A 26,861-nucleotide genomic window follows, 5' to 3' on the forward strand; every position below is an offset into this window, starting at 1 on the left:
AATAGACATCTTTACTGCAGCTCCATCACTCCCAGCGGCGCAGTATACTCCCGTGCCCTGGTTGCTGGGTCACTGCAGCGGAGGCTCCGGTTTCTTCCTAAGGTCAGTCACACACACACCGCCCTCCGGGATCACGAGGCCGCTGATGAAAGGGAGGTAAGGGGCTTCTGTGCCCACACTATACCGAGATCCAGCGTGGCTGTAGGGGGCGGGCTGTGTGCGCACTGGCGTGGACACTGATTACTGGGCAGCTGCTCCACTAGCCACCAGGGACAGTTAAGGAGCACAGCTCTGGGGGTTTTTCTCCTATATTAACCCCATTTTGTACTACCTGCAGTGCATTGTGATAGGTAATAGAGCCTGATTCAGGTTGGATTGTAATCGCAATAAGCAATCCAACTGCAAAAATTGCTAAGAGCATACGCATGCGCCTGCATTTTCTGTGGCACCCCGCAGATAATGCGATCACCTCTGACTGTCAATCGGTGCAGGGGGGGGGTCAGCAACAATCCATTTCAAAGTCGGAGATGGAGCGGTGCAGGGGCAGGGCTACAAAATGGGGTCGGCAACGGAGAAACAGGAGGCGTGGTCAGAGCGGCTGCATGACATCACATGCAGCCGCTGCGATCACAAAAATGGTGGCGGCTTCCTGCGCACACGTACAGTCTGCACTAACAGGAGGCTAACCCATTTTTTATGATCACGCTGAACTGCACTGAGACTGCAATTTCAGCGTGGTCAAGAAGGGAGGCGGCATGCTGGGTGGCCATGCCCTGTGATGGGTGGCCCCAGCATGCGAACCAAAGGATTGCAAATTCTGTTACTTAGCAGAATTTGCAATCCTTACTGAATTAGGCCCATTGATTACAAAATTGTAAACAATATTTGAAGTTTTTCTTCAGGGACTAACACAAAAGATGCTTGGGGCTACTAACACATGGGTAAGCCACGTAAAGCTTCCCATGGGTCAGTGGCATCACAACAGGGTTGCGGCACACACCCGAGTGTCACCCGCCAAGGGCGGTGACACCAAAGTGCCGGCTCTTCTTCAGTGACAGAATATGGGTGTTTCATTGTGACATTACGTGCAACACCCAGTTTCTGTCACTGTGCAGGAGCCAGCACCACTCACACACTAGTCCCCGGGTGCAGCCCCCAACCCCCGGGATACCCGGAGCAACAAAATGGTGATTCAGGCCACGCCCCTACCTATGAGACCATGCCTCCTTTTTACCATTGCGCTGCTTATCTGCGCGCACTGCATTACAATCTCCTTCGCCACCTCTCTGGGTGTCACCAGTGATAGTGACACCTCTGCCATGCTTGTAGCAGCTGGTCCTAAGATCTACGCCTCCAGCCCTGAGTGTTTGCCCATGTGACTTGTTGATCATCATAGCGAAGCAGATGCTTACAGAAAACTGCAGGGGCTTAGATTGAAAAGAAAAACATTGATGAACCCATCATTTCAGCGACAGGGTCTGCCACACGACTGACTGAAATGACTGGTTGGTTTGTGCCCCCACCAAAAAAGAATCAATCAATCAATCTCTCCTTGCACAAACTGGCTCTACAGAGGCAAGATGTCCACCTCATCATCCTCCGATTCCTCACCCCTTTCACTGTGTACATCCCCCTCCTCACAGATTATTAATTCGTCCCCACTGGAATCCACCATCTCAGATCCCTGTGTACTTTCTGGAGGCAATTGCTGGTCAATGTCTCCACGGAGGAATTGATTATAATTCATTTTGATGATCATTATCTTCTCCACATTTTCTGGAAGTAACCTCGTACGCCGATTGCTGACAAGGTGAGCGGCTGCACTAAACACTCTTTTGGAGTACACACTGGAGGGAGGGCAACTTAGGTAGAATAAAGCCAGTTTGTGCAAGGGCCTCCAAATTGCCTCTTTTTCCTGCCAGTATACATACTGACGTGCCTACCTGGATGCAGTCACTCATATAATTCTCCACCATTCTTTCAAAGGTGACAGAATCATATGCAGTGACAGTAGATGACATGTCAGTAATCGTTGCCAGGTCCTTCAGTCCGGACCAGATGTCAGCACTCACTCCAGACTGCCCTGCATCACCGCCAGCGGGTGGGCTCGGAATTCTTAGCCTTTTCCTCGAACCCCCACTTGCGGGAGAATGTGAAGGAGGAGCTGTTGACGGGTCACGTTCCGCTTGACTTGACAATTTTCTCACCAGCAGGTCTTTGAACCTCTGCAGACTTGTGTCTGCCGGAAAGAGAGATACAATGTAGGTTTTAAATCTAGGATCGAGCACGGTGGCCAAAATGTAGTGCTCTGATTTCAACAGATTGAATCCTGGTTAAGTGAATTAAGGGCTCCATCCACAAGTCCCACATGCCTAGTGGAATCGCTCTGTTTTAGCTCCTCCTTCAATGTCTCCAGCTTCTTCTGCAAAAGCCTGATGAGGGGAATGACCTGACTCAGGCTGGCAGTGTCTGAACTGACTTCACGTGTGGCAAGTTCAAAGGGTTGCAGAACCTTGCACAACGTTGAAATCATTCTCCACTGAGCTTGAGTCAGGTGCATTCCCCCTCCTTTGCCTATTTAGTGGGCAGATGTATAGGCTTGAATGGCCTTTTGCTGCTCCTCCATCCTCTGAAGCATATAGAGGGTTGAATTCCACCTCGTTACCACCTCTTGCTTCAGATGATGGCAGGACAGGTTCAGGAATGTTTGGTGGTGCTCCAGTCTTCGACATGCGGTGGCTGAAGGCAGAAAGTGGCCCGCAATTCTTCGGGCCACCGACAGCATCTCTTGCACGCCCCTGTCGTTTTTTAAATAATTCTGCACCACCAAATTAAATGTATGTGCAAAACATGGGACGTGCTGGAATTTACCCAGATGTAATGCACGCACAATATTGGTGGCGTTGTCCGATGTCACAAATCCCCAGGAGAGTCCAATTGGGGTAAGCCATTCTGCGATGATGTTCCTCAGTTTCCGTAAGAGGTTGTCAGCTGTGTGCCTCTTATGGAAAGCGGTGATACAAAGCGTAGCCTGCCTAGGAACGAGTTGGCAATTGCGAGATGCTGCTACTGGTGCCGCCGCTGCTGTTCTTGCTGCGGGGGGCAATACATCTACCCAGTGGGCTGTCACAGTCATATAGTCCTGAGTCTGCCCTGCTCCACTTAACCACAGACAAGTGGACATTGGGTACAACTGCATTTTTTAGGACACTGGTGACTTTTTCTGAGGTCTGTGTACATTTTCGGTATCGCCTGCCTAGAGAAATGGAACCTAGAGGGTATTTGGTACCGGGGACACAGTACCTCAATCAAGTCTCTAGTTGCCTGTAAATTAACGATGGATACCGGAACCACGTTTCTCACCACCCAGGCTGACAAGACCCGAGTTATCCGCTTTGCAGCAGGATGACTGCTGTGATATTTCATCTTCCTCGCAAAGGACTGTTGGACAGTCAATTGCTTACTGGAAGTAGTACAAGTGGTCTTCCGACTTCCCCTCTGGGATGACGATCGACTCCCAGCAGCAACAACAGCAGCGCCAGCAGCAGTAGGCGTTACACTCAAGGATGCATCGGAGGAATCCCAGGCAGGAGAGGACTCGTCAGACTTGCCAGTGACATGGCCTGCAGGACTATTGGCTCTCCTGTCTAAGGAGGAAATTGACACTGAGGGAGTTGGTGGTGTGGTTTGCAGGAGCTTGGTTACAAGAGGAAGGGATTTAGTGGTCAGTGGACTGCTTCCGCTGTCATCCAAAGTTTTTGAACTTGTCACTGACTTATGATGAATGCGCTGCAGGTGTCGTATAAGGGAGGATGTTCCGAGGTGGTTAACGTCCTTATCCCTACTTATTACAGCTTGACAAAGGCAACACACGGCTTGACACCTGTTGTCCGCATTTGTGTACAGGATGCATACCTTCATGTCCCCATTTATCCACCTCATCAGGCGTACCTCAGATTTGCGGTACAGGACTGTCATTGCCAATTTCAGACGTTGCTGTTTGGTCTCTCCATGGCCCTGAGAATTTTCACCAAGGTAATGGCGGAAATGATGGTGCTCCTGTGCAAGCAAGGTGTCACAATTATCCCGTACTTGGGCGATCTCATAAAAGCGAGATCAAGAGAGCAGTTGCTGAACAGCGTATCACTTTCACTGAAAGTGTTACAGCAACACAGCTGGATTCTCAATATCCCGAAGTCGCAGTTGATTCCTCCTACTCGTCTGTCTTTCTTGGGCATGATTCTGGACACGGACCAGAAGAGGGTTTATCTCCCGATAGGAAAGGCCCAGGAACTCATGACTCTTGTCAGGAACCTATTGAAACCAAAACTTGTGTCAGTGCATCACTGCACTCGAGTCCTGGGAAAGATGGTGGCATCATACGAGGCCATTCCATTCGGCAGGTTCCATGCGAGGACTTTCCAATGGGACCTACTGGACAAGTGGTCCGGGTCACATTTACAGATGCATTGGTTGATCACCCTGTCCCCCAGGGTCAGGGTATCACTCCTGTGGTGGCTGCAGAGTGCTCACCTTCTCGAGGGACGCAGATTCAGCATTCAGGGCTGGATCCTGGTGACCACAGATGCAAGCCTCCAAGGTTGGGGAGCAGTCACACAGGGAAGAAATTTCCAAGGTCTTTGGTCAAGTCAAGAGACTTGTCTTCACATCAACATATACAATGCCCTACGTCAAGCGGAGACCTTACTTTGCGACCAACCGGTTCTGATCCAGTCAGACGTCACTGCAGTGGCTCATGTAAACCGCCAAGGCGGCACAAGGAGCAGAGTGGCGATGGCACAAGCCACCAGAATTCTTTGCTGGGTGGAGAATCACGCAAGCGCACTGTCAGCAGTGTTCATTCCGGGAGTGGACAACTAGGAAGCAGACTTCCTCAGCAGACACGACCTACATCCGGGAGAGTGGGGACTTCATCAGGAAGTCTTTGCACAGATTACAAGTCGGTGGGAACTGCCACAGATAGACATGATGCCGTCCCGGCTCAACAAAAAGCTACAGAGGTATTGCGCAAGGTCAAGAGACCCTCAGGCAGTAGCTGTAGACGCCCTAGTGACACCGTGGGTGTTCCGGTCGGTCTATGTATTTCCTCCTCTTCCTCTCATACCCAAGGTGTTGAGGATAATAAGACAAAGAAAAGTGAGAACAATCCTCATTGTTCCAGATTGGCCACGGAGGACCTGGTATCCGGATCTGCAGGAAATGCTCACAGAAGATCTGTGGCCTCTCCCTCTAAGACAGGACCTGTTGCATCAGGGGCCCTGTCTGTTCCAAGACTTACCGCGGCTGCGTTTGACGGCATGGCGGTTGAATGCCGGATCCTAGCATTCTGGTTGAGGTCATCCCTACGCTAATAAAGGCTAGGAAGGATGTAACGTTAAAACATTACACCGTATATGGCAAAATTATGTTTCTTGGTGTGAGGCCAGGAATGCTTCTACGGAAGAATGCCATCTGGGCCGTTTCCTTCACTTCCTACAAACTGGAGTGAATTTGGGCCTACAATTAGGCTCTATTAAGGTCCAGATTTCGGCCTTATCCATTTTCTTTCAAAAAGAATTGGCTTCTCCTCCAGAAGTTCAGACTTTTGTAAAAGGAGTGCTGCATCTTCAGCCTCCTTTTGTGCCTCCGGTGGCACCTTGGGACCTTAACGTGGTGTTAAGTTTTCTAAAATCACACTGGTTTGAACCACTTAAAACAGTGGAGTTAAATTATCTCACGTGGAAGGTGGTCATGTTATTAACCTTGGCTTCGGCTAGGCGAGTGTCGGAATTAGCGGCTTTGTCACATAAAAGCCCATATTTGGTATTCCATGTGGATAGAGCGGAATTGCGGACCCGTCCTCAATTCCTACCAAAAGTGGTCTCATCTTTTCATATGAACCAACCTATTGTGGTGCCTGTGGCTACGCGTGACTTGGAGGATTCCGAGTTACTTGATGTGGTCAGGGCTTTGAAAATTTACGTGGCCAGGACGGCTAGAGTCAGGAAAACTGAAGCGCTGTTTGTCCTGTATGCAACCAACAAGATTGGTGCCCCTGCTTCAAAGCAGGCTATTGCTCGCCGGATTTGTAACACGATTCAGCAAGCGCATTCTATGGCTGGATTGCAGTTACTGAAATCGGTCAAGGCCCATTCCACGAGGAAAGTGGGCTCTTCTTGGGCGGCTGCCCGAGGGGTCTCGGAACTACAGCTGTGTCAAGCTGCTACTTGGTCGGGTTCAAACACCTATGCAAAATACTATAAGTTTGATACCCTGGCTGAGGAGGAACTCATGTTTGCTCAATCGGTGCTGCAGAGTCATCCGCACTCTCCCGCCCGTTTTGGAGCATTGGTATAATCCCCATGGTCCTTACGGAGTCCCCAGCATCCTCTAGGACGTTAGAGAAAATAAGATTTTAAACCTACCGGTAAATCTTTTTCTCGTAGTCCGTAGAGGATGCTGGGCGCCCGTCCCAAGTGCGGACTACTTCTGCAATACTTGTATATAGTTATTGCTTCAATAAGGGTTATGTTATAGTTGCATCGGTCCTGCACTGATGCTATGTTGTTTTTTCATACTGATAACTGGGTAGTTTATCACAAGTTATACGGTGTGATTGGTGTGGCTGGTATGAATCTTGCCCTGGATTAACAAAATCCTTTCCTCATACTGTCCGTCTCCTCTGGGCACAGTTTCTCTAACTGTGGCATAGAGGGAGGAGCCAGTGCACACCCAGAACTAAAGTCTTTCTTAAAGTGCCCATGTCTCCTGTGGAGCCCGTCTATCCCCATGGTCCTTACGGAGTCCCCAGCATCCTCTACGGACTACGATAAAAAGATTTACCGGTAGGTTTAAAATCTTATTTTCTACTGTATTCTTTTCTATCCTAGTTTATTACGACCCACTCTCATCCAAGGAGTTTGATATTCTACTACCTGCATGCAATTTAAATTGCTTAAATTGTTTATATGGTTGATTTGTCCTTCACAATCCATAATCTGCAACTTGGATGGTTTTGTGTCATTGAAAATCTTATAATAAAAATGTATATATATATAAAAAAAAAAAAAAAAAAGTTATAAGACATATGCATTCAATATTTGAAGAAACAAAATAAAATAAAGCTATCTATTGGGTTTCACTAACAAGCACATTGGAAGACTTGACTACTGTTAAAAGACATGCATTACATGGTATAGAGCCACAAACCACAATGTAGTAAAATAAAAACAAACTTACATGTGTATCAAACCTATGTGAGGCTTACATTGATAGTGCAAGATCAACACTATCAACTGTGCAAACTAGACTGCACATAAATGCCATAAAATTTATCTGAGATTTTAGTAAATAAGGCCCGTTGCTGTCCGGGTCACGCAGCCGTCACGGCCCGCCCCCATACGGTCCGGTCATGTCTGCGTTGTCCGGACTGTGCCCCCAAAATGGCGGCACAACGCCGCTGGCCCGACTCCTCCTGCCCAGTGACCGCCTATGCCTGTCAATCAGGCAGAGGCGCTCACTGGGCAGAGATGCTGATCGCATCTCTGGCATGTGCCGGTGCACTGCGGCACCAGCACACACGCACTTCAGACCTGATCTCCTGTTGTGTGAATATACACAGCAGGGATCAGGTCTGAATTAGGCCCTATATACAGCTGTCAGTAAGGCAGGGATGTGCTGCTGCCAGTGAGGCAGGGAAGTGCTGCTGGTAGTGAAGCAGTGATGTGCTGCTGTCAGCGAAGCAGTGCTGTGCTGCTGTCAGCGAGGCAGAAATGTGCTGCTGTCAGCGAGGCAGGGATGTGCTGCTGTCAGCGAGGCAGGGATGTGCTGCTGTCAGCGAGGCAGGGATGTGCTGCTGTCAGCGAGGCAGGGATGTGCTGCTGTCAGCGAGGCAGGGATGTGCTGCTGTCAGCGAGGCAGGGATGTGCTGCTGTCATTGAAGCAGGAATGTGCTGCTGCAGTGAGGCAGAGATATGCTGCCCACTATCTCCCTGTCACCCCTGCCTGAGTCACACACTTTCCCTGTCACCCCTGCCTCAGTTACCCACTATCTCCCAGTCACCGCTGCCTCAGTCAACCACTATACCTGCGATCCCTGCCTCAGTCACCCACTATACCAGTCACCCCTGCTTTAGTCACCCACTGTCACCCTATCACCCCTGCTTCAGTCACCCACTATCCCTGTCAACCCTGCCTCAGTCACCCACTATCTCCCAGTCACCCCTGCCTCAGTCAGCCACTATCCCTGTCACCCCTGCCTCAGTCTCTTACTGTCCCTGTCACCCCTGCCACAATCATCCACTATCTCCCTATCACCCCTGCCTTAGTCATTTATTATCCCTGTCACCCACTTTCTTCCCATACTTACCCAACCCCTTCCTATCACCCCTCCCTCAGTAACCCACTATCTCCCTGTCACCCACTATCTCCCAGTCACCCCGGCCTCAGTCACCCACAATCTCCCACTCATACATGCTTGAGTCACCCACTATCTCCCAGTCATCCCTGCCTCAGTCACCTACTGACACCAGTGCAGACATTTCTGCTGCGGCCTCTCCACTCTCCAGCGTGAACGTCCTGACGACTGAGGAAATCCGCTTCCCAGTTGAGGACTCCGGGAATGAACACTGCCGATATTGCTGTCAGATGACATTCTACCCAACGGAGGATTTTTGATACTTCCAGCTTTGCCATGCAGTTTCGAGTGCCGCCTAGTTTCGAGTGCCGCCTTGATGATTTGTGTACACTACCGTGGTGGCGTTGTCAGATTGTACTTGAACAGGCCTGTTCTGTACTAGAGGCAGGGCCAGTGTCAATTAATTGAACACTGCCTGCAATTCCAGAATGTATATCAGGAGGAGAGATTCCTCCCAGGTTCACCGACCCTGGAGAAAGTGTTGCTCCAACACCGTGGCCCAGCCCAAAAGACTGGCATCCATTGTCAGGAGGACACAGTTGGAGATCCAGAAGGGATGGCCCCTGCTCAACTGTTGGTCCTGTAGCCACCAGCTCAGTGTCAGACGAACCTCCGGAGTCAAGGAGATCATTTGAGACATTATCCGATGAGGCAGGCCGTCCCACTTGGAGAGGATTAACCTCTGCAGAGGGCGGTAATGAAATTGAGCGTACTCTACCATATCGAAAGCCGACACCATGAGGTCTAGTACTTGCATCGCCGTGTGTATCAACACTCTTGGGCGAGAGAGAAAGATACTGTCCTGAATTTTCAGGACTTTCTCTGGAGACAGAAACAATTGTTGGCTGTGTGTGTCCAGCAGTGCCCCTAGGTGCACCATGTTCCGAGCAGGGACCAGCGAGGACTTTTTTCAGTTGATGAGCCACCCGTGGACTTGTAGGAATTGGACCGCCAGTTCCAGATAACTGTGGAGAACCTCTTGGGAGTTCACCAGGATCAGCAAGTCGTCCAGATTTGGCAGGATCCTGATTCTCTGATGGTGAAGGGTCGTCATCACGGCCATGACCTTGGTGAATATCCGAGGTGCCGTGGCCAAACCAGAAGGCAGGACTTGAAATCCAAAAACAAACCAGGCACAACACTGCTTAGCTTCCATCATCAGATGAGATTGGACATATCCAGTGTGATGCGGCTGTAGATGATTTTTGCTGTTTCTAACTTCAACATCAATGAATAAGTTTCAAAATAGAATGCATCAAGAGAACGGTGTTGGTAGTATAAAACTACCTACAGCACCTGGTATTCCCAGGTGGTCTCACATCCAAGAACAAACCAGGCCTAAAATCAGGTGATATTGGGCATATACAGTGTGGTGTGGCTGTAGATGAGCTTAGTGGTTTCTGTTAGAGTTCTTCTACTTCTAACTACTCGTACATAAATGAATAAGCGGACGATTTATTAAACCTGGTGAAATGATAATTTGCATGGTGATAAAGTACCAGCCAATCAGCTCCTAATTGCCATGTCACAGGCTGGGTTTGAAAAATGACAGTTAGGAGCAGACTGGCTTGTACTTTATCACCTTGCACTTTATCAGTTCACTGAACTAATCTCCTCTTGCGCTATAAATAGTATGATATGGCTCAAAGTTCAATAAAAACAAATAAATAATTTCATATATTCTATATTTTTTATTACATATAATATATATATATATATATATATATATATATATATATTCCATAGACAAAAAACCTTACGGTTTCACAGGCCCCATTAAGGCTTCTTACACATGATCTGGCATTTCAGAAACCTGTTGTGACTCTTCCACTCAAACTCCAAAAAGCAATGAAATTCCGATTATTAAGGCTGACGCCTTAATGGACGTGTTCCTTGCGCAATACAGATATGGTATGCCATCACAGCCTGTGGGTAAGTTTAGATTCAGCACTCTCACAGAGTGAGATTGCTGTCACTCACACAATGGTGGAGCTGCTAATTCACAGATTTGTGTGCTCATTGGAATACACACATGCAGTCTATGCAACTGAAGGTCTCAGCGGAAGACAAAGATGCTCGGATGAGGTAAGAGTGTTGTTGATTGGAGGGAGAAGACAGAGCATTGTGGATGGGGGTGTGTGGATCGAGGGAAGACTAAGTAGCATTGATGGGTGGGGACAAAGAAACACGGGATAATTCAGACTGCAGCGACCGCAGTCTAAATTAGTTTGTGGGGTGCGAATGCGCAATGGCCGCACTGTGCGTGCGTACCCGGGAGCCCAGTGAGGGGAGGGGGAGGGCCTGACATGCGGGGCGGACAAGCCCTGTGCTGGGCGTCACATCGCATGTTAGAGTAAATGATTGTAGATGTGCGAAATTTGGCACATCTACAATCAATTCTGAATAGATTGTAGATGGGGGGGGGGGTAAGACAGATGGGGGAAAGACAGTGGTACAGATGGTGGGGAGACAGCTGCGTGGATGGGTGGACAGTGCCGTGTGGATGAGGGGGAAAAAGCAGCACAGATGTGGGAGGGGTAAGAGCAGTATAGATGGAAAGAAATGGCATGGATGAGGAAGGCAGAGCAGCATGGATGAGGGGAATACAGTCCCAACATCGGAGGGGATAAGTATTTTTACCTCCCCTTGGGGGGTGGCAGCTAGGCCCAATCCTTGGGTGGGTTGGATAGGGAAACTCCCCCCCCCCCCCCCCCCCAATAGTGACCCACGGAACTTACCTTCAGGATGACAGCTATATGAATAGGGTAAGAGTGGTGTGGATAGGGGGTAGATTAAGCAGTAAGTATGGGAAGGGAGACAGAGCGGTGCGGATGGGGGAAATGGTGCAGATGGGTTGAAAACACTGGCACGGATGGGTAGAAAACTGGTGCAGATGGGAGAGAAGACAGTGTGCCCTGTACTGGAGGAGACAGAGTGACGTTGAAGAGGGAAACACTGAGCAGCACAGAGAGAAGGAAACGGTGATACAGACAAGGCACAGGTGGGGAAAGACAGATGGTGCAGATAAGTTAGTACAGACTAGCACAGATGGAAGAACACAGCAGTAGGGATTGGGGAAGACAGGGCAGCATGGGGGTGTATAGGGGAATTAAGTGTAGATGCATAGACCATAGATGGGGTATTATAGTTTTAGCAATTAACCAAGATGTTTGAGGGAGCTAAATCTGTAGACTAAATGAGATGGAGTGAGAAGGCTGTTGTAAAATGGTGGGATTGTTGTGATGACCGAATGGGATGGTTGTGGGCACTGTGTGGGATGGGAGCTCCACAACACTGCTCAGACCTTCAGTTGCATAGACTGCATGTGTGTATTCCAATGAGCACACAAATCTGTGAATTAGCAGCTCCACCATTGTGTGAGTGACAGCAATCTCACTCTGTGAGAGTGCTGAATCTAAACTTACCCACAGGCTGTGATGGCATACCATATCTGTATTGCGCAAGGAACACGTCCATTAAGGCGTCAGCCTTAATAATCGGAATTTCATTGCTTTTTGGAGTTTGAGTGGAAGAGTCACAACAGGTTTCTGAAATGCCAGATCATGTGTAAGAAGCCTTAATGGGACCTGTGAAACCGTAAGGTTTTTTGTCTATGGAATTTCATAGCTTTTTTTCAATTTATTTTTTGTAATTCAGAAATGTAAAATTTCACTGTAAGAATAAACATTTGATTTTTTTAAAATGTTTAACAATAACACACCCCTGGCAACAAGCATTTCCCCTGGCCACAAGCATTACAAACCCCTGACATGAGTATGACACCTGTCCCAGAGCATGAAATCCCTGGCAATGAGCAAGACAGCAAGCCTAAGAAACCCCAGGGAACGAGCATGACACACAGCGTGTAGAAGCTTTACTGTAGGGCATAATGTATCACGAGCATTAAAGTGTGGGGCATATGGTGCAGTGTGGGGCTTAATATGGTGAAATATTTTTTTCCCTGTGGTGGCCAAGGTCTGTTGGTGCAGGGCCAAAAACTGGGCTGTAAGGTAGTCTTTTCTGGTGAGGTCATGCCCATTTTAATGAGCACACGCCCCTTGCCTGGAGCACAGCATTCTGCAGCTTTTACATTTCCACAATGGCGGAACAGCGAAAGAGACACAGACCACGGGCAGCATGAGAGAGAGAGAGAGAAAGACCAGGGGCAGCAAGAGAGAGACAGACAGACCAGGGGCAGCGAGAGAGACAGAGATACCAGGGCCAACGAGAGAGACAGAGACAGACAAAGGAAGTGGCGGAATTAGAGAATAGTGGGCCCAGGTGCAACAATATGCATTGGGCCCCTCTCCCTTACTAAAATTAGGGATCGCATGCACCACAAAAAAAACTGTAAGTGGGTGACTGAAGTAGGGTAGACAGGGAGATAGTATGCAAGTAAGGCAAGAGTGACAGGTAGATAGTGGGTGACTGAGGCAGGGGTGACATGAACATAGTGGGTGACTGAGGCAGGGGTGACAAGTAGAGAGTAGATGACTGAGGCAAGGGTGACAGGTAGAGTTGGTGACTGAGGCAGGGGTGACAGGGAGATAGTGGGTGACTGAAGCAGGGGTGACAGGGAGATAGTGTGCGAGTAAGGCAGGAGTGACTGGTAGATAGTGGGTGACTGAGGCAGGGGTGACAAGGAGATAGTGGGTGACTGGTGAGGCCGGGATGACAAGTAGAGAGTAGATGACTGAGGCAGGGGTGACAGGGAGATAGTGGATGACTGAGGCAGAGCTGACAGGGATATAGTGGGTGACTGAGGCAGGGGTGACATGGACATAGTGGGTGACTGAGGCAGGGGTGACAAGTAGAGAGTAGATGACTGAGGCAGGGGTGGCAGGGAGATAGTGGGTGACTGAGGCCAGGGGGACAGGGAGATAGTGGGTGACTGAGGCAGGGGCGACAGGGAAATAGTGGGTGACTGAGGCAGGGATGACAGGGAGATAGTGGGTGACTGAGGCAGGAGAGACAAGGAGATAGTGGGTGACTGAGGCAGGGGTGACAGGGAGACAGTGGGTGACTGGGGTGGTCTTCTGTTGGCCGGACTCCTAACGATCAACATACTGGCGCCGGAATCCCGACCGCCGGCATACCGACATCTTTTCTCCCTCTTGGGGGTCCATGAGCGCCCTGGAGAAAGTATAGATAGCATGGCGAGCCACCGTGCGTGCAGCGTGGCGAGCCCACAAGGGGCTCATTTGCGCTTGCCCGGGTGTAGCAGGGTATGCTGGCGGCCGGGCTCCCGTCGACCAGCATACCGGCGCCGGAATCCCGACCGCCGGCATACCGACAGCTGGGCAAGCGCAAAAGAGCCCCTTGCGGGCTCGCCATGCTGCGGGCACGGTGGCTCGCCACGCTATCTATACTTTGACTGAGACAGGGCTGACAGGGAGATAGTGGGTGACAGGTATAGAGTGACTAAGGCAGAGGTGCAGAAAGATGGCGGCCGCAGTGTGCGACCCTGTCCCAGTGGTTTCCCTCCCTGGCTCCCCACTCACCTCACCCTGTGATCCAGGCTCTCTCTTTGAGCAGTGCAGCAGGTGTGCGAGCACACCTCGGGAGGACATGAGAAGGCAGCAGCAGCACCCTCCACATATGGTACTCTCCGCGATGTAACGGTCAGGCCGGCCCTGTATATACACTCACATAGTAAAAGACAAACATATAGCAAAACATACATACACACATATGACAAAACACACAAACAGCTAAACACACATAGCAAAAATAAGATTTTACTCACCGGTAAATCTATTTGTCGTAGTCCGTAGTGGATGCTGGGGACTCCGTAAGGACCATAGGGAATAGACTGGCTCCGCAGGAGATAGGGCACTCTAGAAAAGAATTAGGTCTACTGGTGTTCACTGGCTCCTCCCCCTATGTCCATCCTCCAGACCTCAGTTAAGGAAACTGTGCCCGGACAAGCTAACATTACAAGGAAAGGATTTTGGAATCCAGGGTAAGACTCATACCAGACACACCAATCACACCGTATAACTTGTGATAACCAAACCCAGTTAACAGTATGAACAATACAAAAATAAGATTTTACTTACCGATAAATCTATTTCTCATAGTCCGTAGTGGATGCTGGGACTCCGTAAGGACCATGGGGAATAGCGGCTCCGCAGGAGACAGGGCACAAAATAAAAGCTTGAGTATCAGGTGGTGTGCACTGGCTCCTCCCCCTATGACCCTCCTCCAAGCCAGTTAGGATACTGTGCCCGGACGAGCGTACACAATAAGGAAGGATATTGAATCCCGGGTAAGACTCATACCAGCCACACCAATCACACCGTACAACTCGTGATCTGAACCCAGTTAACAGTATGATAAATGCAAAGGAGCCTCTGAAAAGATGGCTCAACAATAATAACCCGAATTTTTTTGTAACAATAACTATATACAAGTATTGCAGACAATCCGCACTAGGGATGGGCGCAAAGCATCCACTACGGACTATGAGAAATAGATTTATCGGTAAGTAAAATCTTATTTTCTCTAACGTCCTAAGTGGATGCTGGGACTCCGTAAGGACCATGGGGATTATACCAAAGCTCCCAAACGGGCGGGAGAGTGCCGATGACTCTGCAGCACCGAATGAGAGAACTCCAGGTCCTCCTCAGCCAGGGTATCAAATTTGTAGAATTTAGCAAACGTGTTTGCCCCTGACCAAGTAGCTGCTCGGCAAAGTTGTAAAGCCGAGACCCCTCGGGCAGCCGCCCAAGATGAGCCCACTTTCCTTGTGGAATGGGCTTTTACTGATTTTGGCTGTGGCAATCCTGCCACGGAATGTGCAAGCTGAATTGTACTACAAATCCAACGAGCAATCGTCTGCTTTGAAGCAGGAGCACCCAGCTTGTTGGGTGCATACAGGATAAACAGCGAGTCAGATTTTCTGACTCCAGCCGTCCTGGAAACATATATTTTCAAGGCCCTGACAACGTCAAGCAACTTAGAGTCCTCTAAGTCCCTAGTAGCCGCAGGTACCACAATAGGTTGGTTCATGTGAAATGCAGAAACCACCTTAGGTAAAAATTGAGGACGAGTCCTCAATTCCGCCCTGTCAGAATGAAAAATTAAGTAAGGGCTTTTACATGATAAAGCCGCCAATTCTGACACACGCCTGGCTGAAGCCAAGGCTAACAGCATCGACACCTTCCACGTGAGATATTTTAAGTCTATCGTGGAAAGTGGTTCAAACCAATGTGATTTTAGAAAACTCAACACAACATTGAGATCCCAAGGTGCCACTGGAGGCACAAAAGGAGGCTGTATGTGCAGCACCCCTTTCACAAATGTCTGAACTTCAGTTCTTTCTGGAAGAAAATCGACAAGGCCGAAATTTGAACCTTAATGGAACCTAATTTTAGGCCCATAGACAGTCCTGTTTGCAGGAAATGCGGTAAACGACCCAGTTGAAATTCCTCTGTAGGGGCCTTCTTGGCCTCACACCACGCAACATATTTTCGCCAAATACGGTGATAATGTTTTGCGGTTACTTCCTTCCTGGCTTTGACCAGGGTAGGGATGACTTCTTCTGGAATGCCCTTTTCCTTTAGGATCCGGCGTTCAACCGCCATGCCGTCAAATGCAGCCGCGGTAAGTCTTGGAACAGACAAGGCCCCTGCAGTAGCAGGTCCTTTCTTAGAGGTAGAGGCCACGGTTCGTCCGTGAGCATCTCTTGAAGTTCCGGGTACCAAGTCCTTCTTGGCCAATCCGGAACCACGAGTATAGTTCTTACTCCTCTCCTTCTTATGATTCTCAATACTTTTGGTATGAGAGGCAGAGGAGGGAACACATACACTGACTGGTACACCCACGGCGTTACCAGAGCGTCCACTGCTATTGCCTGAGGGTCCCTTGACCTGGCGCAATATTTGTCCAGTTTTTTGTTTAGACGTGACGCCATCATGTCCACCTTTGGTTTTTCCCAACGGTTTACAATCAGGTGGAAGACTTCCGGGTGAAGTCCCCACTCTCCCGGGTGAAGGTCGTGTCTGCTGAGGAAGTCTGCTTCCCAGTTGTCCACTCCCGGAATGAACACTGCTGACAGTGCTATCACATGATTTTCCGCCCAGCGAAGAATCCTTGCAGCTTCTGCCATTGCCCTCCTGCTTCTCGTGCCGCCCTGTCTGTTTACGTGGGCGACTGACGTGATGTTGTCCGATTGGATCAACACCGCCTGACCCTGAAGCAGAGGTTTTGCTTGACTTAAGGCATTGTAAATGGCCCTTAGTTCCAGAATGTTTATATGAAGAGACGTTTCCATGCTTGACCACAAGCCCTGGAAATTCCTTCCCTGTGTGACTGCTCCCCAGCCTCTCAGGCTGGCATCCGTGGTTACCAGGATCCAATCCTGAATGCCAAATCTGCGCCCCTCTAGTAGATGAGCACTCTGCAGCCACCACAGGAGAGACACCCTTGTCCTTGTCGACAGGGTTATCCGCTGATGCATCTGAAGATGCGATCCGGACCATTTGTCCAGTAGATCCCATTGAAACGTTCTTGCATGGAATCTTCCAAATGGAATCGCTTCGTAAGAAGCCACCATTTTCCCCAGGACCCTCGTGCACTGATGTACTGAGACCTGTCCTGGTTTTAGGAGGTTCCTGACTAGCTCGGATAACTCCCTGGCCTTCTCCTCCGGGAGAAACACCTTCTTCTGGACTGTGTCCAGAATCATTCCTAGGAACAGTAGACGTGTCGTTGGAATCAGCTGCGATTTTGGAATATTTAGAATCCACCCGTGCTGACGTAGTACTACCTGAGATAGTGCCACTCCGACTTCTAACTGTTCCCTGGTTCTTGCCCTTATCAGGAGATCGTCCAAGTAAGGGATAATTAAGATGCCTTTTCTTCGTAGAAGAATCATCATTTCGGCCATTACCTTGGTAAAGACCCGAGGCGCCGTGGACAACCCAAACGGCAGCGTCTGAAACTGATAATGACAGTTTTGTACTACAAACCTGAGGTACCCTTGGTGAGAAGGGTATATTGGGACGTGGAGATAAGCATCCTTGATGTCCAGAGACACCATATAGTCCCCTTCTTCCAGGTTCGCTATCACTGCTCTGAGTGACTCCATCTTGAATTTGAACCTTTTTATGTAAGTGTTCAAAGATTTTAGATTTAAGATTGGTCTCACCGATCCGTCCGGCTTCGGTACCACAAACAGCGTGGAATAATACCCCTTTCCCTGTTGTAAGAGGGGTACCTTGATTATCACCTGCTGGGAATACAGCTTGTGAATGGCTTCCAGAACTGCCTCCCTGTCGGAGGGAGACTTTGGTAAAGCAGACTTCAGGAACCGATGAGGAGGAAACGCCTCGAATTCCAGTTTGTACCCCTGTGATACTACCTGTAGAATCCAGGGATCCACTTGCGAGTGAGCCCACTGCGCGTTGAAATTCTTGAGACGGGCCCCCACCATGTCTGAGTCTGCTTGTAAAGCCCCAGCGTCATGCTGAAGACTTGGCAGAAGCAGGGGAGGGCTTCTGCTCCTGGGAAGCGGCTGCATGGTGCAGTCTTTTTCCTCTTCCTCTGCCCTTGGGCAGAAAAGAGTGGCCTTTTGCTCGCTTGTACTTATGGGAACGAAAGGACTGAGTTTGAAAAGACTGTCTTTTTCTGCTGATGTGAAGTAACCTGGGGTAAAAAGGTGGATTTTCCAGCCGTTGCCGTGGCCACCAGGTCCGATAGACCAGCCCCAAATAACTCCTCCCCCTTATACGGCAATACTTCCATGTGCCGTTTGGAATCTGCATCCCCTGACCACTGTCGCGTCCATAATGCTCTTCTGGCAGAGATGGACATTGCGCTTACTCTTGATGCCAGGGTACAAATATCCCTCTGCGCATCACGCATATATAGCAATGCATCCTTTAAATGCTCTATAGTTAACAAAATATTGTCCCTATCCAGGGTATCAATATTCTCCGTCAGGGAATCCGTCCATGCGACTCCAGCACTGCACATCCAGGCTGATGCGATTGCTGGTCGCAGTATAACACCAGTATGTGTGTATATACTTTTTAGGATATTTTCCAGCCTCCTATCAGCTGGTTCTTTGAGGGTGGCCGTATCAGGGGACGGCAACGCTACTTGTTTAGATAAACGTGTGAGCGCCTTATCTACCCTAGGGGGTGTTTCCCACCGCGCCCTAACCTCAGGCGGGAAAGGGTATAGTGCTAATAATTTATTAGAAATTAGCTGTTTTTTATCGGGGAAAACCCACGCTTTATCACACACCTCATTTATTTCATCTGACTCAGGAAAAACTGTTGGCAGTTTTTTCACACCCCACATAATACCCGTCTTTGTGGTACTTGTAGTGTCAGAAAGGTTCAATGCCTCTTTCATTGCCGTGATCATGTAACGTGTGGCCCTACTGGACATTACGTTTGTCTCGTCACCGTCGACACTAGACTCAGTATCTGTGTCAGGGTCTGTGTCAACCCACTGAGGTAACGGCCGTTTTAAGGCCCCTAACGGTGTCTGAGACGCCTGAACAGGCACTAATTGATTTGCCGGCTTTCTCATGTCGTCAACAGTTTTTTGCAAATTGCTGACATTATCACTTAATTGCTTAAACACAATCATCCAGTCAGGTGTCGACTCCCTAGGGGGTGACATCACTAACACAGGCAACTGCTCCGCCTCCACCTCATTTTCCTCCTCATACATGTCGACACACGCGTACCGACACACAGCACACACACCGGGAATGCTCTGATAGAGGACAGGACCCCACTTAGCCCTTTGGAGAGACAGAGGGAGAGTCTGCCAGCACACACCCAGCGCTATATATATATACAGGGATAACCTTATATAAGTGTTAAACCCTTATAGCTGCTGTTTTATTTGTTATCTGCTGCCAAAATGCCCCCCCTTCTCTTTTTTACCCTGATTCAGAAGCAGGACTGCAGGGGAGAGTCAGGGAGCCGTCCTTCCAGCGGAGCTGTGAGGGAAAATGGCGCCAGTGTGCTGAGGAGATAGGCTCCGCCCCTTCACAACGTCCTTATCTCCCGCTTTTTATGTGTAAAATGGCAGGGGATAAAATACATCCATATAGCCCAGGAGCTATATGTGATGTATTCCTTTAGCCACCTAAGGTATTTTTCTGTTATATTGCGTCTCAGGGCGCTCCCCCCCCAGCGCCCTGCACCCTCAGTGACCGGAGTGTGAAGTGTGCTGAGAGCAATGGCGCACAGCTGCGGTGCTGTGCGCTACCTTAGTCTGAAGACAGGAACGTCTTCTGCCGCCGATTTCTTCGGACCTCTTCGTCTCTTCTGGCTCTGTAAGGGGGACGGCGGCGCGGCTCCGGTGACCCATCCAGGCTGTACCTGTGATCGTCCCTCTGGAGCTAATGTCCAGTAGCCTAAGAAGCCCAATCCACTCTGCACTCAGGTGAGTTCGCTTCTTCTCCCCTTAGTCCCACGAAGCAGTGAACCTGTTGCCAGCAGGTCTCACTGAAAATAAAAAAAACCTAAATAAACTTTTATTCTAAGCAGCTCAGGAGAGCCACCTAGATTGCACCCTTCTCGGCCGGGCACAAAAATCTAACTGGCTTGGAGGAGGGTCATAGGGGGAGGAGCCAGTGCACACCACCTGATACTCAAGCTTTTATTTTGTGCCCTGTCTCCTGCGGAGCCGCTATTCCCCATGGTCCTTACGGAGTCCCAGCATCCACTTAGGACGTTAGAGAAACATCAGATAACCTGATGTAACATAACATAACCCTTTGTTAAGCAATAACTATATACAGTATTGCAGAAGAAGTCCGCACTTGGGACGGGCGCCCAGCATCCACTACGGACTACGAGAAATAATAAGAATTTACTTACCGATAATTCTATTTCTCATAGTCCGTAGTGGATGCTGGGACTCCGTCAGGACCATGGGGAATAGCGGGCTCCGCAGGAGACAGGGCACATCTAAATAAAGCTTTTAGGATCACATGGTGCGTACTGGCTCCTCCCCCTATGACCCTCCTCCAAGCCTCAGTTAGGTACTGTGCCCGGACGAGCGTACACAATAAGGAAGGATCTTGAATCCCGGGTAAGACTCATACCAGCCACACCAATCACACCGTACAACTTGTGATCTGAACCCAGTTAACAGTATGATAACAAAAAACGAAGTAGCCTCTGAAAAGATGGCTCACAACAATAGTAATAACCCGATCTTTGTAACAATAACTATGTACAAGTATTGCAGACAATCCGCACTTGGGATGGGCGCCCAGCATCCACTACGGACTATGAGAAATAGAATTATCGGTAAGTAAATTCTTATTTTCTCTAACGTCCTAGTGGATGCTGGGACTCCGTCAGGACCATGGGGATTATACCAAAGCTCCCAAACGGGCGGGAGAGTGCGGATGACTCTGCAGCACCGAATGAGAGAACTCCAGGTCCTCCTTAGCCAGAGTATCAAATTTGTAAAATTTTACAAACGTGTTCTCCCCTGACCACGTAGCTGCTCGGCAAAGTTGTAATGCCGAGACCCCTCGGGCAGCCGCCCAAGATGAGCCCACTTTCCTTGTGGAGTGGGCCTTTACAGATTTAGGCTGTGGCAGGCCTGCCACAGAATGTGCAAGTTGGATTGTGCTACAGATCCAACGTGCAATCGTCTGTTTAGACGCAGGAGCACCCATCTTGTTGGGTGCATACAATATAAACAACGAGTCAGATTTTCTGACTCCAGCTGTCCTTGAAATATATATATTTTTAATGCTCTGACAACGTCCAGTAACTTGGAGTCCTCCAAGTCGCTAGTTGCCGCAGGCACCACAATAGGCTGGTTCAAGTGAAAAGCCGAAACCACCTTAGGGAGAAAATGAGGACGTGTCCGCAGTTCTGCCCTGTCCGAATGGAAAATCAGATATGGGCTTTTGTATGATAAAGCCGCCAACTCTGAAACTCTCCTGGCTGAAGCCAGGGCCAATAGCATGGTTACCTTCCATGTAAGGTATTTTAAATCTACCGATTTTAGATGCTCAAACCAATGAGATTTGAGAAAATTCAAAACTACGTTCAAATCCCACGGTGCCACTGGAGGCACTATTGGGGGTTGTATATGTAGTACACCTTTGACAAAAGTTTGTACTTCAGGCACTGATGCCAATTCCTTCTGGAAGAAGATTGATAAGGCCGAAATTTGAACTTTAATGGACCCCAATTTTAGGCCCATAGACAATCCTGCTTGCAGGAAATGTAAGAATCGACCCAATTGAAAATCTTCCGTTGGAGCCTTCTTGGCCTCACACCACGCAACATATTTCCGCCAAATGCGGTGATAATGTTGTACAGTCACTTCCTTTCCAGCCTTAATCAAGGTAGGAATAACTTCCTCTGGAATGCCCTTTTCTTTTAGAATCCGGCGTTCAACCGCCATGCCGTCAAACGCAGACGCGGTAAGTCTTGGAACATACAAGGTCCCTGCTGAAGCAGATCCCTTCTTAGAGGTAGAGGCCACGGATCCTCCGTGAGCATCTCTTGAAGTTCCGGATACCAAGTTCTTCTTGGCCAGTCCGGAGCCACCAGTATTGTTCTTACTCCTCTTTTCCGTATAATTCTCAGTACCTTTGGTATGAGAGGCAGAGGAGGGAACACATACACTGACTGGTACACCCACGGTGTTACCAGAGCGTCCACAGCTATTGCCTGAGGGTCTCTTGACCTGGCGCAATATCTGTCCAATTTTTTGTTGAGGCGAGACGCCATCATGTCCACCTTTGGTTTTTCCCAACGGTTCACAATCATGTGGAAGACTTCTGGATGAAGTCCCCACTCTCCCGGGTGAAGGTCGTGTCTGCTGAGGAAGTCTGCTTCCCAGTTGTCCACTCCCGGGATGAACACTGCTGACAGTGCTATGACATGATTCTCCGCCCAGCGCAGAATCCTTGCAGCTTCTGTCATTGCTCTTCTGCTTCTCGTGCCGCCTTGTCGGTTTACGTGTGCGACTGCCGTGATGTTGTCCGACTGGATCAACACCGGCTGACCCTGAAGCAGCGATTTTGCCAGGCTTAGAGCATTGTAGATCGCTCTTAGCTCCAGTATATTTATGTGAAGGGACGTCTCCAGGTTTGACCACACGCCCTGGAAGTTTCTTCCCTGTGTGACTGCTCCCCAGCCTCGTAGGCTGGCATCCGTAGTCACCAGGACCCAGTACTGTATGCCGAATCTGCGGCCCTCTAACAGATGGGCACTCTGCAACCACCACAGGAGAGACAACCTTGTTCTTGGTGACAGTGTTATCCGCTGATGCATGTGCAGATGCGATCCGGACCATTTGTCCAGCAGATCCCACTGAAATGTCCGTGCATGGAATCTGCCGAATGGAATCGCTTCGTAAGAAGCCACCATCTTTCCCAGGACTCTTGTGCATTGATGTACTGACACAGTTCCTGGTTTTAGGAGGTTCCTGACAAGTTCGGATAACTCCCTTGCTTTCTCCTCCGGGAGAAACACCTTTTTCTGAACCGTGTCCAGAATCATTCCCAGGAACAGCAGACGAGTTGTCGGGGTCAATTGAGATTTTGGAAGATTCAGAATCCACCCGTGTTGCTGAAGCACTACCTGGGTTAGTGCTACACCGACTTCCAGCTGTTCTCTGGACTTTGCCCTTATCAGGAGATCGTCCAAGTAAGGGATAATTAATACGCCTTTTCTTCGTAGAAGAACCATCATTTCGGTCATTACCTTGGTAAAGACCCGAGGGGCCGTGGACAAACCAAACGGCAGCGTTTGAAACTGATAATGACAGTCTTGTATCACGAACCTGAGATACCCTTGGTGTGAGGGGTAAATTGGGACATGCAGATAAGCATCTTTTATGTCCAGGGACACCATGAAGTCCCCTTCTTCCAGATTCGCTATCACTGCTCTGAGTGACTCCATCTTGAACTTGAATTTCTGTATGTACAGGTTCAAGGATTTCAGGTTTAGAATAGGTCTTACCGAACCGTCCGGCTTCGGTACCACAAATAGTGTGGAATAATACCCTTTTCCCTGTTGTAGGAGGGGTACCTTGACTATCACCTGCTGAGAATACAGCTTGTGAATGGCTTCCAAAACCGACGTCCTTTCTGAGGGAGACGTTGGTAAAGCAGACTTTAGGAACCGGCGAGGGGGAGACCTTTCGAACTCCAACATGTAACCCTGAGATATTATCTGCAGGATCCACGGGTCCACTTGTGAGCGAGCCCACTGATTGCTGAAAATCTTGAGTCGACCCCCCACCGCTCCTGAGTCCGCTTGTAAAGCCCCAGCGTCATGCTGATGGCTTTGTAGAACCCGGGGCGGGCTTCTGGTCCTGGGCAGGGGCTGCTTGCTGCCCTCTCTTACCCTTTCCTCTGCCTCGCGGCAGATAAGACTGTCCTTTTGGTCGCTTGTTTTTATAGGAGCGAAAGGACTGCGGCTGAAAAGACGGTGTCTTTTTCTGTTGGGAGGGGGTCTGAGGTAAAAAAGTGGATTTGCCGGCAGTTGCCGTGGCCACCAGGTCCGAAAGACCGACCCCAAATAATTCCTCTCCTTTATATGGCAATACTTCCATATGCCTTTTGGAATCCGCATCACCTGACCACTGTCGCGTCCATAAACTTCTTCTGGCAGATATGGACATCGCGCTTACTCTTGATGCTAGAGTACAAATATCCCTCTGAGCATCTCGCATATAAAGAAAAGCATCCTTTAATTGCTCTAGAGTCAATAAAATACTGTCCCTTCCAGGGTATCAATATTTTCAGTCAGAGAATCCAACCACACTACCCCAGCACTGCACATCCAGGCTGAGGCTATTGCCGGTCGCAGTATAACACCAGTATGTGTGTATATACTCTTCAGTGTAGTTTCCAGCCTCCTATCTGCTGGATCCTTGAGGGCGGCCGTATCAGGAGACGGCAACGCCACTTGCTTTGATAAACGTGTGAGCGCCTTATCCACCCTAGGGGGTGTTTCCCAGCGCGCCCTAACCTCTGGTGGGAAAGGGTATAATGCCAATAACTTCTTGGAAATTAGCAGTTTTCTATCTGGGTTAACCCACGCTTCGTCACACACGTCATTCAATTCCTCTGATTCTGGAAAAGCTACAGGTAGTTTTTTCACCCCCCACATAATACCCCTTTTTGAGGTACCAGCAGTATCAGAGATCTGCAAAGCCTCCTTCATTGCCGTGATCATATAACGTGTGGCCCTATTGGAAAATACGTTTGTTTCTTCACCGTCGACACTAGATTCATCTGTGTCGGTACCCGTGTCGACTGACTGAGGTAAGGGACGTTTTACAGCCCCTGACGGTGTCTGAGACGCCTGAGCCGGTACTAACTGGTTTTCCGGCCGTCTCATTTCGTCAACTGACTTTTGTAATGTGCTAACATTATCACGTAATTCCATAACTAAAGCCATCCATTCCGGTGTCGACTCCCTAGGGGGTGACATCACCATTACCGGCAATTGCTCTGCCTCCACACCAACATCGTCCTCATACATGTCGACACACACGTACCGACACACAGCAGCCACACAGGGAATGCTCTAATCGAAGACAGGACCCTCTTAGCCCTTTGGGGAGACAGAGGGAGAGTTTGCCAGCACACACCAAAAATGCTATAAATGTATATAAACAACCCTAGCAGGTGTTGTTTTTGATATAAGCGCTTTTAATATATCAATATCGCCAAATTATGCCCCCCTTCTCTTTGTTACCCTGTTTCTGTAGTGCAGTGCAGGGGAGAGTCCTGGGAGCCTTCCTCACCAGCGGAGCTGAGCAGGAAAATGGCGCTGAGTGCTGAGGATAATAAGCTCCGCCCCTTTTTCGGCGGGCTTTTCTCCCGGGTTTTAAGAAAACTGGCCTGGGTTAAATACATACATATAGCCTTAATGGCTATATGTGATGTATTTATTTTGCCACTAAAGGTATTTAATATTGCTGCCCAGGGCGCCCCCAGCAGCGCCCTGCACCCTCCGTGACTGAATCAGTGAGACGTGTAGCAACAATGGCGCACAGCTGCAGTGCTGTGCGCTACCTTCATGAAGACTGAGGAGTCTTCTGCCGCCTGCTTTCCGGACCTCCGTCTTCAGCGTCTGTAAGGGGGATAGGCGGCGCGGCTCCGGGACGAACCCCAGGAGGACCTGTGTTCCGACTCCCTCTGGAGCTAAGTGTCCAGTAGCCTAAGACTCCAATCCATCCTGCACGCAGGTGAGTTGGAAATCTCTCCCCTAAGTCCCTCGATGCAGTGATCCTGTTGCCAGCAGGATTCACTGAGATTTAAACCTAAAAAAACTTTTTCTAAGCAGCTCTTTAGGAGAGCCACCTAGATTGCACCCTTCTCGGACGGGCACAAAAACCTAACTGAGGCTTGGAGGAGGGTCATAGGGGGAGGAGCCAGTACGCACCATGTGATCCTAAAAGCTTTATTTAGATGTGCCCTGTCTCCTGCGGAGCCCGCTATTCCCCATGGTCCTGACGGAGTCCCAGCATCCACTAGGACGTTAGAGAAAGATTCTTATTTTCTCTAATGTTCTAAGTGGATGCTGGGGACTCCGTAAGGACCATGTGGATTATACCAAAGCACCCAAACGGGCAGGAGAGTGCGGATGACTCTGCAGCACCGAATGAGCAAACTCAAGGTCTTCCTCAGCTAGGGTATCAAACCTGTAGAACTTTGCAAATGTGTTTGATCCCGACCAAGTAGCTGCTCGGTAAAGTTGTAATGCCAAGACCCCTCGGGCAGCTGCCCAAGAAGAAGCCCACCTTACTTGTGGAATGGGCCTTTACTGATTTCGGAGGCGGCAATCCAGCCGCAGAATGAGCCTGCTGAATCGTGTTACAGATCCAGCGAGCAATAGTCTGCTTTGAAGCAGGAGCACCCAACTTATTGGATGCATACAGGATAAACAGCGACTCCATTTTTCTGACCTTGGCCGTTCTGGTCACATAAATCTTCAAAGCCCGCACTACATCTAGTAACTAGGAATCCTCCAAGTCCCCTGTAGCCACAGGCACCACAATAGGTTGGTTCATATGAAATGATGACACCACCTTGGGCAGAAATTGTGGACGGGTCCGCAATTCTGCCCTGTCCATATGAAAAACCAGATAGGGGCTTTTATGTGACAAAGCCGCCAATTCCGACACATGCCTGGCTGAGGCCAGAGCCAGCAGCATAACCACCTTCCACGTGAGATATTTTAACTCCACAGTTTTTAGTGGTTCAAACCAGTGTGATTTTAGGAAGCCCAACACCATGTTAAGATCCCAAGGTGCCACTGGAGGCACAAACGGGGGCTGTATATGCAGCACTCCCTTCACAAAGGTCTGAACTTCAGGAAGAGCTGCCAGTTATTTTTGAAAGAAAATGGATAGGGCCGAAATCTGGACCTTAATGGATCCCAATTTTAGGCCCAAAGACACTCCCGACTGTAGGAAATGAAGGAACCGG

This window comes from Pseudophryne corroboree, unplaced genomic scaffold, assembly GCF_028390025.1.
Source record: "Pseudophryne corroboree isolate aPseCor3 unplaced genomic scaffold, aPseCor3.hap2 scaffold_476, whole genome shotgun sequence".
Lineage (NCBI taxonomy): Eukaryota > Metazoa > Chordata > Amphibia > Anura > Myobatrachidae > Pseudophryne > Pseudophryne corroboree.